The sequence below is a fragment of the Bufo gargarizans genome, chromosome 2 (assembly GCF_014858855.1).
Source record: "Bufo gargarizans isolate SCDJY-AF-19 chromosome 2, ASM1485885v1, whole genome shotgun sequence".
Lineage (NCBI taxonomy): Eukaryota > Metazoa > Chordata > Amphibia > Anura > Bufonidae > Bufo > Bufo gargarizans.
This window is the reverse complement of record NC_058081.1, coordinates 378905490-378918718: the sequence shown is the minus strand read 5'-3', so window position 1 is coordinate 378918718 and position 13229 is coordinate 378905490. Positions and strand designations below refer to the sequence as shown.

The following is a 13229-nucleotide window of genomic DNA, read 5'->3' as shown; positions in this document are numbered from 1 at the left end:
AGATAGCATTTAGAAATTATAAAAAAAAACAAAAAACGAGGATGACAGGCAAATTTATAAGATTAGGCAGAGAGAGGCCCAAAAAGTTATAAGAGCTTCTAAAGCACAGGCAGAAGAGAAATTAGCTCAGTCAGGGAAAATAGGCGATAAGACATTCTGCAGATACATAAAAGAAAAAAGGAAACTAAAACAAGGAATTACCAAATTAAAAACAAAAGAAGGAAGGTATATGGAAGAAGATACAGAACTAGCCGACTGCCTCAATGAATACTTCTGTTCAGTTTTTACAAAGGAAAATGAAGGAGAAGGACCTCAGGAAGGAAGACTAATGAATCTTTTGACGCATGTGTCTTTACAGAGGAAGAGGTTCTAAGTCACCTTCCTAAAATTAATACATATAAGTCCCAGGGGCCTGATGGGATACACCCAAAGCTATTAACAGAGCTCAGCGGTGAACTAGCAAAACCATTAACAGATTTATTTAACCAATCACTGGCAACAGAAGTCGTCCCAGAAGATTGGAAATTAGCAAATGTTGTGCCCATTCACAAGAAAGGTAGTAGGGAGGAATCGGGCAACTATAGGCCAGTAAGCCTGACATCAATAGTGGGGAAACTAATGGAAACCATACTCAAGGAGAGGATTGTGGAACATCTAAAATCCCATGGATTGACAGATGAAGAACAGCATGGGTTTACTTCAGGGAGATCATGTCAAACTAATCTTATCGATTTTTTTAATTGGGTGACTAAAATAATAGATGGCGGAGGTGCAGTAGACATCGCTTATCTGGACTTTAGTAAGGCTTTTGATACTGTCCCACATAGAAGGCTTATCAATAAAGTGCAGTCTTTGGGCTTGGACTCCCATATTGCTGAATGGATTAGGCAGTGGCTGAGGGACAGACAGCAGAGGGTTGTAGTCAATGGAGTATATTCAGACCATGGTCTTGTTACCAGTGGGGTACCTCAGGAATCTGTTCTGGGACCCATATTGTTTAATATCTTTATCAGTGACATTGCAGAAGGCCTCGATGGTAAGGTGGGTCTTTTTGCTGATGATACAAAGATTTGTAACAGGGTTGATGTTCCTGGAGGGATACACCAAATGGAAAAGGATTTAGGAAAACTAGAGGAATGGTCAAAAATCTGGCAACTAAAATGTAATGTTGATAAGTGCGAGATAATGCACCTGGGGCGTAAAAACCCAAGAGCAGAATATACAATCAGTGATACAGTCCTAACCTCAGTATCTGAGGAAAGGGGTTTAGGGGTCATTATTTCAGAAGACTTAAAGGTAGGCAGACCATGCCATAGAGCAGCAGGAGATGCTAGCAGAATGCTGGGGTGTATAGGGAGAGGCATTACCAGTAGACAGAGGGAGGCGCTCATGCCGCTCTACAGAGCACTGGTGAGACCTCATCTGGAGTATTGTGCGCAGTACTGGAGGCCATATCTCCAGAAGGATATAGATACTCTAGAGAGAGTTCAGAGAAGAGCTACTAAACTGGTCCATGGATTGCAGGATAAAACTTACCAGGAAAGATGAAAGGACCTTAACATGTAGAGCTTGGAAGAAAGACGAGACAGAGGGGAGATGAGAGAGACGGCTAAACACATAAAGGGAATCAACAAGGGAAAAGAGGAGAGAAGATTTACAAGAAGGAAAACTGCTACAAGAGGACATAGTGTTACATTAGAGGGGCAATGGGTTAACAGTAATATCAGGAAGTATTACTTTACTGAGAGAGTACTGAGAGAGTAGTGGATGCAGGGAATAGCCTTCCTGCAGAAGTGGTAGCTGCAAATACAGTGGAGGAGTTTAAGCATGCATGGGATAGGCATAAGGCCATCCTTCATATAAGATAGGGCCGGGGGCTATCCATAGTATTCAGTATATTGGGCAGACTAGATGGGCCACATGGTTCTTATCTGCCAACACATTCTAGGCTTCTATGTTTTTAAGTTTTATATTTTAGGGAACACTGTAAAAATAAAACCCATAAAACTATATAAATGTGGTATCACTGTAATCGTACTGACCCGGAGAATGAAGAGAACAGGTTTGTTTTTATCACGTCTGATATGGAAGGTAACAGACGCGCGGCGCAGAGGGGAGTACCCTTTCATTAGGGAGAGGGAGGAGTGGTGACCCCTAGTTCACCTGGCTGCACTGATGTTCCTAGACGGGCTGCTCACCCATGTGCCGATCACCTGCCTTGTCCCTGGCTTACCCTGAAATAAGCCCTAGGTAGTGAGTAGGACGGTAGGGGCAGTAGTCCTCACCACTGACACCTAGGGTAACAACAGGGAAAGGACAAACAACACAATAAACAATCCCCAAAGGGAGAAACAAACAGGAGAGAACCGGAGATCCGACAGCTCCAACTCTACAACATCTCCAACTCCACCAGAGGTCAGACTAGAAGATCTGGAAGGAAGGTCTATATCTGGCAACCAGGAAAGCAGAAAGGGAGAATATATAGTAGCTGGGAGCAGCTGACAGAGAACAGCTGAAAGGAAAAGCTACAGGTTCCTAAATGGGACAAAAAGGATCGCAAACCTGATCAGGAAAACCTGGACCGGAATCCATTCTCACCACTAGATCATGGAGCGATCTGTAGGAACTGAGTGAGTAGCCACCCGCTGCGACCTTCTGACCCAAGGCACAACAAGGTCAGAGGTAGGTCGTGACACCCTTGTGACAATTATATGGGGTAATATGGATGGCAGGCAGTAGGGGGTGTTATCAGGGGTGTACATATCCCATTATATGAGGTAATAAGGAGGGCAGTAAGAAGTGATATTATCAGGGGTATATAAATACATTCTATGGGGTAATATGGAGGTCAGTAGGAGGATACATCATCAGGGGCATGCAAATATTACATGGGGTAATAAGTAGGTCAGTAGCTGGAGATATCAGTGGTATATAAATATTACATGGGGTAATAAGTAGGTCAGTAGCTGGAGATATCAGTGGTATATATGTTTCATTATATGGAGTAAGCAGCTGTGTCCGTGGCTTTCAGGGTGATGTCAGGGTGATGTCGGGGTGATGTCAGGGTGATGTCGGGGTGATGTCGAGGTGATGTCAGGGTGATGTCGGGGTGATGTCGAGGTGATGTCGGGGTGATGTCGAGGTGATGTCAGGGTGATGTCGGGGTGATGTCGGGGTGATGTCGAGGTGATGTCAGGGTGATGTCGAGGTGATGTCGGGGTGATGTCGAGGTGATGTCAGGGTGATGTCGAGGTGATGTCGGGGTGATGTCGAGGTGATGTCGGGGTGATGTCGGGGTGATGTCGGGGTGATGTCGAGGTGATGTCAGGGTGATGTCAGGGTGATGTCAGGGTGATGTCGGGGTGATGTCGAGGTGATGTCGGGGTGATGTCGAGGTGATGTCAGGGTGATGTCGGGGTGATGTCGGGGTGATGTCGGGGTGATGTCGAGGTGATGTCGGGGTGATGTCGAGGTGATGTCAGGGTGATGTCGGGGTGATGTCAGGGTGATGTCGGGGTGATGTCGAGGTGATGTCGGGGTGATGTCGGGGTGATGTCGAGGTGATGTCGGGGTGATGTCGAGGTGATGTCAGGGTGATGTCAGGGTGATGTCGGGGTGATGTCGGGGTGATGTCGGGGTTCTTCTTGGAGTCTTCTTTCTCTCATTATCTGTGATTCTTTTCATTCTTTCCTGTTTATCAGATTCTTAATTTGATGCCACAAAGTGGCCATTGTCCCCCGTCTGGGAGCGCACATTCCAGTCCCGCGACCACCCGGGGCCGTGTCCTCTGTGTGACAGACACCCTGAAATGTCAGCCCATAGAAGCGAGAGTAGAGGGTTAATGACACCCCTCTCCTGAACCATGGCCAGCGCTCCGCAAAGTGATGTGACCCCCATATAACCAGACATGGATTTATTTCTCCTTCTGAACCCCAGAGAAATGTAAGGTTTGGTACCCCAGAAATGTATTGATACGCCACCCAAACGGCATTTTTTAAAAGAGTCCTGATAATTTACACTGACTCAAATGTAACCCTAAAATTATACTGCCCCCCCCCCCCCAAAAAAAAATGTCATCCCAATTCTATACCCTATAAACTGTCCCCCCCCCCCAAAGCTTCATCCTTATTCTGGACCCCCAAACATGCAACACAAAATCTCTGTGTAGTTTTGGCCCCCTACAAATGAGAGAGACATGCACCCCAAAAATGTCATGAACTTTCTGGACCCCACGACAGCAATGTGATTACCCCAGAAGAGTGGGCCCCCACAATGTGCTGTCAGACAGGAGAGAAGGGCCCCCACAATGTGCTGTCAGACAGAAGAGAAGGGCCCCCACAATATGCTGTCAGACAGGAGAGAAGGGCCCCCACAATGTGCTGTCAGACAGAAGAGAAGGGCCCCCACAATGTGCTGTCAGACAGGAGAGAAGGGCCCCCACAATGTGCTGTCAGACAGGAGAGAAGGACCCCACAATGTGCTGTCAGACAGGAGAGAAAGGCCCCCACAATGTGCTGTCAGACAGGAGAGAAGGGCCCCCACAATGTGCTGTCAGACAGAAGAGAAGGGCCCCCACAATGTGCTGTCAGACAGGAGAGAAGGGCCCCCACAATGTGCTGTCAGACAGGAGAGAAGGGCCCCACAATGTGCTGTCAGACAGGAGAGAAGGGCCCCCACAATGTGCTGTCAGACAGGAGAGAAGGGCCCCACCAAGTGCTGTCAGACAGGAGAGAAAGGCCCCCACAATGTGCTGTCAGACAGGAGAGAAGGGCCCCACAATGTGCTGTCAGACAGGAGAGAAGGGCCCCCACAATGTGCTGTCAGACAGAAGAGAAGGGCCCCCACAATGTGCTGTCAGACAGGAGAGAAGGGCCCCCACAATGTGCTGTCAGACAGAAGAGAAGGGCCCCCACAATGTGCTGTCAGACAGGAGAGAAGGGCCCCCACAATGTGCTGTCAGACAGGAGAGAAGGGCCCCCACAATGTGCTGTCAGACAGAAGAGAAGGGCCCCCACAATGTGCTGTCAGACAGGAGAGAAGGGCCCCCACAATGTGCTGTCAGACAGGAGAGAAGGACCCCACAATGTGCTGTCAGACAGGAGAGAAGGGCCCCCACAATGTGCTGTCAGACAGGAGAGAAGGGCCCCACAATGTGCTGTCAGACAGGAGAGAAGGGCCCCCACAATGTGCTGTCAGACAGAAGAGAAGGGCCCCCACAATGTGCTGTCAGACAGAAGAGAAGGGCCCCCACAATGTGCTGTCAGACAGAAGAGAAGGGCCCCCACAATGTGCTGTCAGACAGGAGAGAAGGGCCCCCACAATGTGCTGTCAGACAGGAGAGAAGGGCCCCACAATGTGCTGTCAGACAGGAGAGAAGGGCCCCCACAATGTGCTGTCAGACAGAAGAGAAGGGCCCCCACAATGTGCTGTCAGACAGGAGAGAAGGGCCCCCACAATGTGCTGTCAGACAGAAGAGAAGGGCCCCCACAATGTGCTGTCAGACAGAAGAGAAGGGCCCCCACAATGTGCTGTCAGACAGGAGAGAAGGGCCCCCACAATGTGCTGTCAGACAGGAGAGAAGGGCCCCCACAATGTGCTGTCAGACAGAAGAGAAGGGCCCCCACAATGTGCTGTCAGACAGAAGAGAAGGGCCCCCACAATGTGCTGTCAGACAGGAGAGAAGGGCCCCCACAATGTGCTGTCAGACAGAAGAGAAGGGCCCCCACAATGTGCTGTCAGAAGAGAAGGGCCCCCACAATGTGCTGTCAGACAGAAGAGAAGGGCCCCCACAATGTGCTGTCAGACAGAAGAGAAGGGCCCCTACAATGTGCTGTCAGAAGAGAAGGGCCCCCACAATGTGCTGTCAGACAGGAGAGAAGGGCCCCCACAATGTGCTGTCAGACAGGAGAGAAGGGCCCCCACAATGTGCTGTCAGACAGAAGAGAAGGGCCCCCACAATATGCTGTCAGACAGGAGAGAAGGGCCCCCACAATGTGCTGTCAGACAGGAGAGAAGGGCCCCCACAATGTGCTGTCAGACAGAAGAGAAGGGCCCCCACAATGTGCTGTCAGACAGGAGAGAAGGGCCCCCACAATGTGCTGTCAGACAGGAGAGAAGGGCCCCCACAATGTGCTGTCAGACAGAAGAGAAGGGCCCCCACAATGTGCTGTCAGACAGAAGAGAAGGGCCCCCACAATGTGCTGTCAGACAGGAGAGAAGGGCCCCCACAATGTGCTGTCAGACAGGAGAGAAGGGCCCCCACAATGTGCTGTCAGACAGGAGAGAAGGGCCCCCACAATGTGCTGTCAGACAGGAGAGAAGGGCCCTCACAATGTGCTGTCAGACAGGAGAGAAGGGCCCCCACAATGTGCTGTCAGACAGGAGAGAAGGGCCCCCACAATATGCTGTCAGACAGGAGAGAAGGGCCCCCACAATTTGCTGTCAGACAGAAGAGAAGGGCCCCCACAATGTGCTGTCAGACAGGAGAGAAGGGCCCCCACAATGTGCTGTCAGACAGAAGAGAAGGGCCCCCACAATGTGCTGTCAGACCGGAGAGAAGGGCCCCCACAATGTGCTGTCAGACAGGAGAGAAGGGCCCCCACAATGTGCTGTCAGACAGGAGAAAAGGGCCCTCACAATGTGCTGTCAGACAGAAGAGAAGGGCCCCCACAATGTGCTGTCAGACAGGAGAGAAGGGCCCCCACAATGTGCTGTCAGACAGGAGAGAAGGGCCCCCACAATGTGCTGTCAGACAGGAGAGAAGGGCCCCCACAATGTGCTGTCAGACAGGAGAGAAGGGCCCCCACAATGTGCTGTCAGACAGGAGAAAAGGGCCCTCACAATGTGCTGTCAGACAGGAGAGAAGGGCCCCACAATGTGCTGTCAGACAGGAGAGAAAGGCCCCCACAATGTGCTGTCAGACAGAAGAGAAGGGCCCCCACAATGTGCTGTCAGACAGGAGAGAAGGGCCCCCACAATGTGCTGTCAGACAGAAGAGAAGGGCCCCCACAATGTGCTGTCAGACAGGAGAGAAGGGCCCCCACAATGTGCTGTCAGACAGGAGAGAAGGGCCCCCACAATGTGCTGTCAGACAGAAGAGAAGGGCCCCCACAATGTGCTGTCAGACAGGAGAGAAGGGCCCCCACAATGTGCTGTCAGACAGGAGAGAAGGACCCCACAATGTGCTGTCAGACAGGAGAGAAGGGCCCCCACAATGTGCTGTCAGACAGGAGAGAAGGGCCCCACAATGTGCTGTCAGACAGGAGAGAAGGGCCCCCACAATGTGCTGTCAGACAGAAGAGAAGGGCCCCCACAATGTGCTGTCAGACAGAAGAGAAGGGCCCCCACAATGTGCTGTCAGACAGAAGAGAAGGGCCCCCACAATGTGCTGTCAGACAGGAGAGAAGGGCCCCCCACAATGTGCTGTCAGACAGGAGAGAAGGGCCCCACAATGTGCTGTCAGACAGGAGAGAAGGGCCCCCACAATGTGCTGTCAGACAGAAGAGAAGGGCCCCCACAATGTGCTGTCAGACAGAAGAGAAGGGCCCCCACAATGTGCTGTCAGACAGAAGAGAAGGGCCCCCACAATGTGCTGTCAGACAGGAGAGAAGGGCCCCCACAATGTGCTGTCAGACAGGAGAGAAGGGCCCCCACAATGTGCTGTCAGACAGAAGAGAAGGGCCCCCACAATGTGCTGTCAGACAGAAGAGAAGGGCCCCCACAATGTGCTGTCAGACAGGAGAGAAGGGCCCCCACAATGTGCTGTCAGACAGGAGAGAAGGGCCCCCACAATGTGCTGTCAGACAGAAGAGAAGGGCCCCCACAATGTGCTGTCAGACAGAAGAGAAGGGCCCCCACAATGTGCTGTCAGACAGGAGAGAAGGGCCCCCACAATGTGCTGTCAGACAGAAGAGAAGGGCCCCCACAATGTGCTGTCAGAAGAGAAGGGCCCCCACAATGTGCTGTCAGACAGAAGAGAAGGGCCCCCACAATGTGCTGTCAGACAGAAGAGAAGGGCCCCTACAATGTGCTGTCAGAAGAGAAGGGCCCCCACAATGTGCTGTCAGACAGGAGAGAAGGGCCCCCACAATGTGCTGTCAGACAGGAGAGAAGGGCCCCCACAATGTGCTGTCAGACAGAAGAGAAGGGCCCCCACAATATGCTGTCAGACAGGAGAGAAGGGCCCCCACAATGTGCTGTCAGACAGGAGAGAAGGGCCCCCACAATGTGCTGTCAGACAGAAGAGAAGGGCCCCCACAATGTGCTGTCAGACAGGAGAGAAGGGCCCCCACAATGTGCTGTCAGACAGGAGAGAAGGGCCCCCACAATGTGCTGTCAGACAGAAGAGAAGGGCCCCCACAATGTGCTGTCAGACAGAAGAGAAGGGCCCCCACAATGTGCTGTCAGACAGGAGAGAAGGGCCCCCACAATGTGCTGTCAGACAGGAGAGAAGGGCCCCCACAATGTGCTGTCAGACAGGAGAGAAGGGCCCCCACAATGTGCTGTCAGACAGGAGAGAAGGGCCCCCACAATGTGCTGTCAGACAGGAGAGAAGGGCCCTCACAATGTGCTGTCAGACAGGAGAGAAGGGCCCCCACAATGTGCTGTCAGACAGGAGAGAAGGGCCCCCACAATATGCTGTCAGACAGGAGAGAAGGGCCCCCACAATGTGCTGTCAGACAGAAGAGAAGGGCCCCCACAATGTGCTGTCAGACAGGAGAGAAGGGCCCCCACAATGTGCTGTCAGACAGGAGAGAAGGGCCCCCACAATGTGCTGTCAGACAGGAGAAAAGGGCCCTCACAATGTGCTGTCAGACAGAAGAGAAGGGCCCCCACAATGTGCTGTCAGACAGGAGAGAAGGGCCCCCACAATGTGCTGTCAGACAGGAGAGAAGGGCCCCCACAATGTGCTGTCAGACAGGAGAGAAGGGCCCCCACAATGTGCTGTCAGACAGGAGAGAAGGGCCCCCACAATGTGCTGTCAGACAGGAGAAAAGGGCCCTCACAATGTGCTGTCAGACAGAAGAGAAGGGCCCCCACAATGTGCTGTCAGACAGGAGAGAAGGGCCCCCACAATGTGCTGTCAGACAGAAGAGAAGGGCCCCCACAATGTGCTGTCAGACAGGAGAGAAGGGCCCCCACAATGTGCTGTCAGACAGGAGAGAAGGGCCCCCACAATGTGCTGTCAGACAGGAGAGAAGGGCCCCCACAATGTGCTGTCAGACAGAAGAGAAGGGCCCCCACAATGTGCTGTCAGACAGGAGAGAAGGGCCCCCACAATATGCTGTCAGACAGGAGAGAAGGGCCCCCACAATATGCTGTCAGACAGGAGAGAAGGGCCCCCACAATGTGCTGTCAGACAGGAGAGAAGGGCCCCCACAATGTGCTGTCAGACAGAAGAGAAGGGCCCCCACAATGTGCTGTCAGACAGGAGAGAAGGGCCCCCACAATGTGCTGTCAGACAGGAGAGAAGGGCCCCCACAATGTGCTGTCAGACAGGAGAGAAGGGCCCCCACAATGTGCTGTCAGACAGGAGAGAAGGGCCCCCACAATGTGCTGTCAGACAGAAGAGAAGGGCCCCCACAATGTGCAGTCAGACAGGAGAGAAGGGCCCCCACAATATGCTGTCAGACAGGAGAGAATGGCCCCCACAATGTGCTGTCAGACAGAAGAGAAGGGCCCCCACAATATGCTGTCAGACAGGAGAGAAGGGCCCCCACAATGTGCTGTCAGACAGAAGAGAAGGGCCCCCACAATGTGCTGTCAGACAGGAGAGAAGGGCCCCCACAATGTGCTGTCAGACAGAAGAGAAGGGCCCCCACAATGTGCTGTCAGACAGAAGAGAAGGGCCCCCACAATGTGCTGTCAGACAGGAGAGAAGGGCCCCCACAATGTGCAGTCGGACCCCATAGTGGTGATGACCCCAGAAGAGAAGGGCCCCCACAATGTGCTGTCGGACCCCCATAGTGGTGATGACTCCAGAAGAGAAGGGCCCCCACAATGTGCTGTCGGACCCCCATAGTGGTGGTGACCCCAGAAGAGAAGGGCCCCCACAATGTGCTGTCAGAAGAGAAGGGCCCCCACAATGTGCTGTTGGACCCCCATAGTGGTGATGACCCCAGAAGAGAAGGGCCCCCACAATGTGTTGTCGGACCCCCATAGTGGTGATGACCCCAGAAGAGAAGGGCCCCCACACTGTGCAGTCGGACCCCCAGATGTGGGGCTGGGATTCCCCTCCTCGGCGCCCCTGTAGCCCCCCTCCTCCTCCTCCTCTTCATCCTCCTCCTCCTCCTCCTCCGAATGGTTTTCCTTGTGGCAGTGGCTGCTGAGGAGACGCCGTCCGCCCGCTCCTGAAGGATCCGCCGCCTCTTGAGGTAAGTGGCCCTCATCCTGCTGCCCGGGGGTCCTGTCAGCGGAGGGGCCCCTGATTCGGGGGTCTCGTTCCTGTCACGCGGCTCGTCTGCGGCTCTATTGCTGCTGTAAGGGGGGCTGTGACCCCAGAACTGCCCCGGCCCCCCCCCCCCCCCCCCACACACATCGGGGCGCTCTGCCTACAGCCCCGGCACCTGCGGCGGAGAGAGAAGACCGGGGTCCCCAGAGAGGCAGAGCCGCATCTGCACCAGGAGAGGAGGGGGAGGCGGAGGGGAGGGGGCCCGGGGAGGCGGGGGGCGACGGCCAGGAGAAGACGGCGAGGTAGGTGATGGCGGAGGATGAGGGAAACCGGGGACAGGAGGCTGAGGGAGACCGGAGGATGAGGGAGCAGAGACCCGGGGGAGGAGGGAGCAGAGCACCGGAGGATGAGGGAGCAGAGGACCGGGGAGGAGGGAGCAGAGCACCGGAGGATGAGGGAGCAGAGGACCGGGGAGGAGGGAGCAGAGCACCGGAGGATGAGGGAGCAGAGATCCGGGGGAGGAGGGAGCAGAGACCCGGGGATGAGGAAGCAGAGCACCGGAGGATGAGGGAGCAGAGACCCGGGGATGAGGAAGCAGAGCACCGGAAGATGAGGGAGCAGAGGACCGGGGATGAGGGAACAGAGCACCAGAGGAGGAGGGAGTAGAGGAACAGGGAATGAGGGAGCAGAGGACCGGAGGAGGAGGGAGCAGAGCACCGGAGAATGAGGGAGCAGAGCACCGGAGAATGAGGGAGCAGAGCACCGGAAGATGAGGGAGCAGAGCACCAGAGAATGAGGGAGCAGAGCACCAGGGGATGTGAGGGGGCCAGTGGACAAGAGGACCGGAGGATGAGGGGGGGCAGAGGAGCATGGACCAACAGAGGGGATGATGAGGACCAGAGATGGAGGAGAGGGATGCTGAGGACCAGAGATGGAGGAGAGGGGTTCTGAGGACCAGAGGTGGAGGAGAGGGATGCTGAGGACCAGAGATGGAGGAGAGGGATGCCGAGGACTAGAGATGGAGGAGAGGGATGCCGAGGACCAGAGAGGGATGCTGAGAACCAGAGGTGGAGGAGAGGGGTGTTAAGGACCAGAGATGGAGGAGAGGGGTCCTGAGGACCAGAGGTGGAGGAGAAGGATGCTGAGGACCAGAGATGGAGGAGAGGGTTGCTGAGGACCAGAGATGGAGGAGAGTGATGCCGAGGACCAGAGATGGAGGAGAGGGATGCTGAGGACCAGAGATGGAGGAGAGGGATGCTGAGGACCAGAGATGGAGGAGAGGGGTGCTGAGGACCAGAGATGGAGGAGAGGGGTGCTGAGGACCAGAGATGGAGGAGAGGGGTGCTGAGGACCGGAGGAGGAGGGAGCAGAGCACCAGGGGATGAGGGAGCAGAGGACCGGAGGATGTGAGGGGGCCTGTGGACAAGAGGACCGGAGGATGAGGGGGGGGGGGCAGAGGAGCATGGACCAACAGAGGGATGATGAGGACCAGAGATGGAGGAGAGGGGTGCTGAGGACCAGAGGTGGAGGAGAGGGATGCTAAGGACCAGAGATGGAGGAGAGGGGTGCTGAGGACCAGAGGTGGAGGAGAGGGTTGCTGAGGACCAGAGATGGAGGAGAGTGATGCCGAGGACCAGAGATGGAGGAGAGGGATGCTGAGGACCAGAGATGGAGGAGAGGGATGCTGAGGACCAGAGGTGGAGGAGGGGGTACTGAGGACCAGAGGTGGAGGAGAGGGATGCTGAGGACCAGAGAGGGAGGAGAGGGATGCTGAGGACCAGAGGTGGAGGAGTGGGTTGCTGAGGACCAGAGGTGGAGGAGAGGGTTGCTGAGGACCAGAGGTGGAGGAGAGGGATGCTGAGGAACAGAGGTGGAGGAGAGGGATGCTGAGGATCCGAGGTGGAGGAGGGGGATGCTGAGGATCCGAGGTGGAGGAGAGGGATGCTGAGGACCAGTGATGGAAGAGAGGGGTGCTGAGGACCAGAGGTGGAGGAGAGGGATGCTGAGGACCAGAGGTGGAGGAGAGGGATGCTGAGGACCAGAGATGGAGGATAAAGGGGGCAGAGAAGCATATACCAGAGGGATGCTGGGGGGAGAGAGCCATGGAGGATGAATGGGGCCACAGACCGGAGGATGTGAGGGTGGAGGACAGGGAGCCATGAACCAACAGAGGGATGATGGGGGCTGATGACCATGGATGAGAGGAGTGTTGGTGGGCAACAGAGATGAAGGATGTGAGGGACCAAGAAACATGGACCAGAGGGATGCTGAGGACCGGAGGATGAGGGGGTGTGGGGCATTGCAGCCCAGATACAATCATCTCATGAAGATGCAGAAGACCCCCGCACATGAGGCCAGCCACAGCTAGGGGGCTCGTTAATGGGGGGCCAGCAGAGCATTGGTGCAGCAGGGGCTCATTAGTAGGTGGTCAGCAAAGCCCTATTGCTGCATGGAGTTATTAGGGAATGGACAGCAGGGTCCCTGTGCAGCAGGGGAGGTCATTAGTGGTTGGTCAGCAGGGTCCCTGTGCAGTAAGGGTTTAATTCATTAGTGGTTGGTCAGTCGGGCCCCAGTGCAGGGGAGGTTCATCAGTGGTTGGGCAGTTGGGCCCCGGTGCTGCGGGGGGTAATCAGTGGTCGGTCAGCCCGGCCAAAAGGCTGCGGGGGTCAATAGTAGTTGGTCAGGCAGGCCCCGGTACTGCTGGGGGTCATTTGTGGTTTCAGCCAGAGGGGGGATCATCAGTGGATGATCAGCCGGGCCTCGATGCTGCGGGTGTAGGGGGGTGGGTCATTAGTGGTTGCAGCCGGGCCCCGGTGCAGCAGGGGATCATCAATGGTTG

General features: G+C 54.9%; 1 protein-coding gene across 2 annotated transcripts in view; it reads left to right on the top strand.

Moving 5' to 3' along the window:
• The first annotated feature begins 10319 nt into the window (after positions 1–10319).
• NLGN2 (neuroligin 2) overlaps positions 10320–13229 on the top strand; it is a 122293-nt gene continuing 119383 nt past the window's right edge. The window contains exon 1 of one of the 2 annotated variants that reach the window (XM_044277620.1): positions 10320–10373. The gene's annotated coding sequence lies outside the window, so the exon portion shown is untranslated. Of the gene's footprint in view, positions 10374–10675; positions 10693–13229 lie in introns of those variants that run through there. The other variant, XM_044277621.1, reaches the window with a different exon arrangement.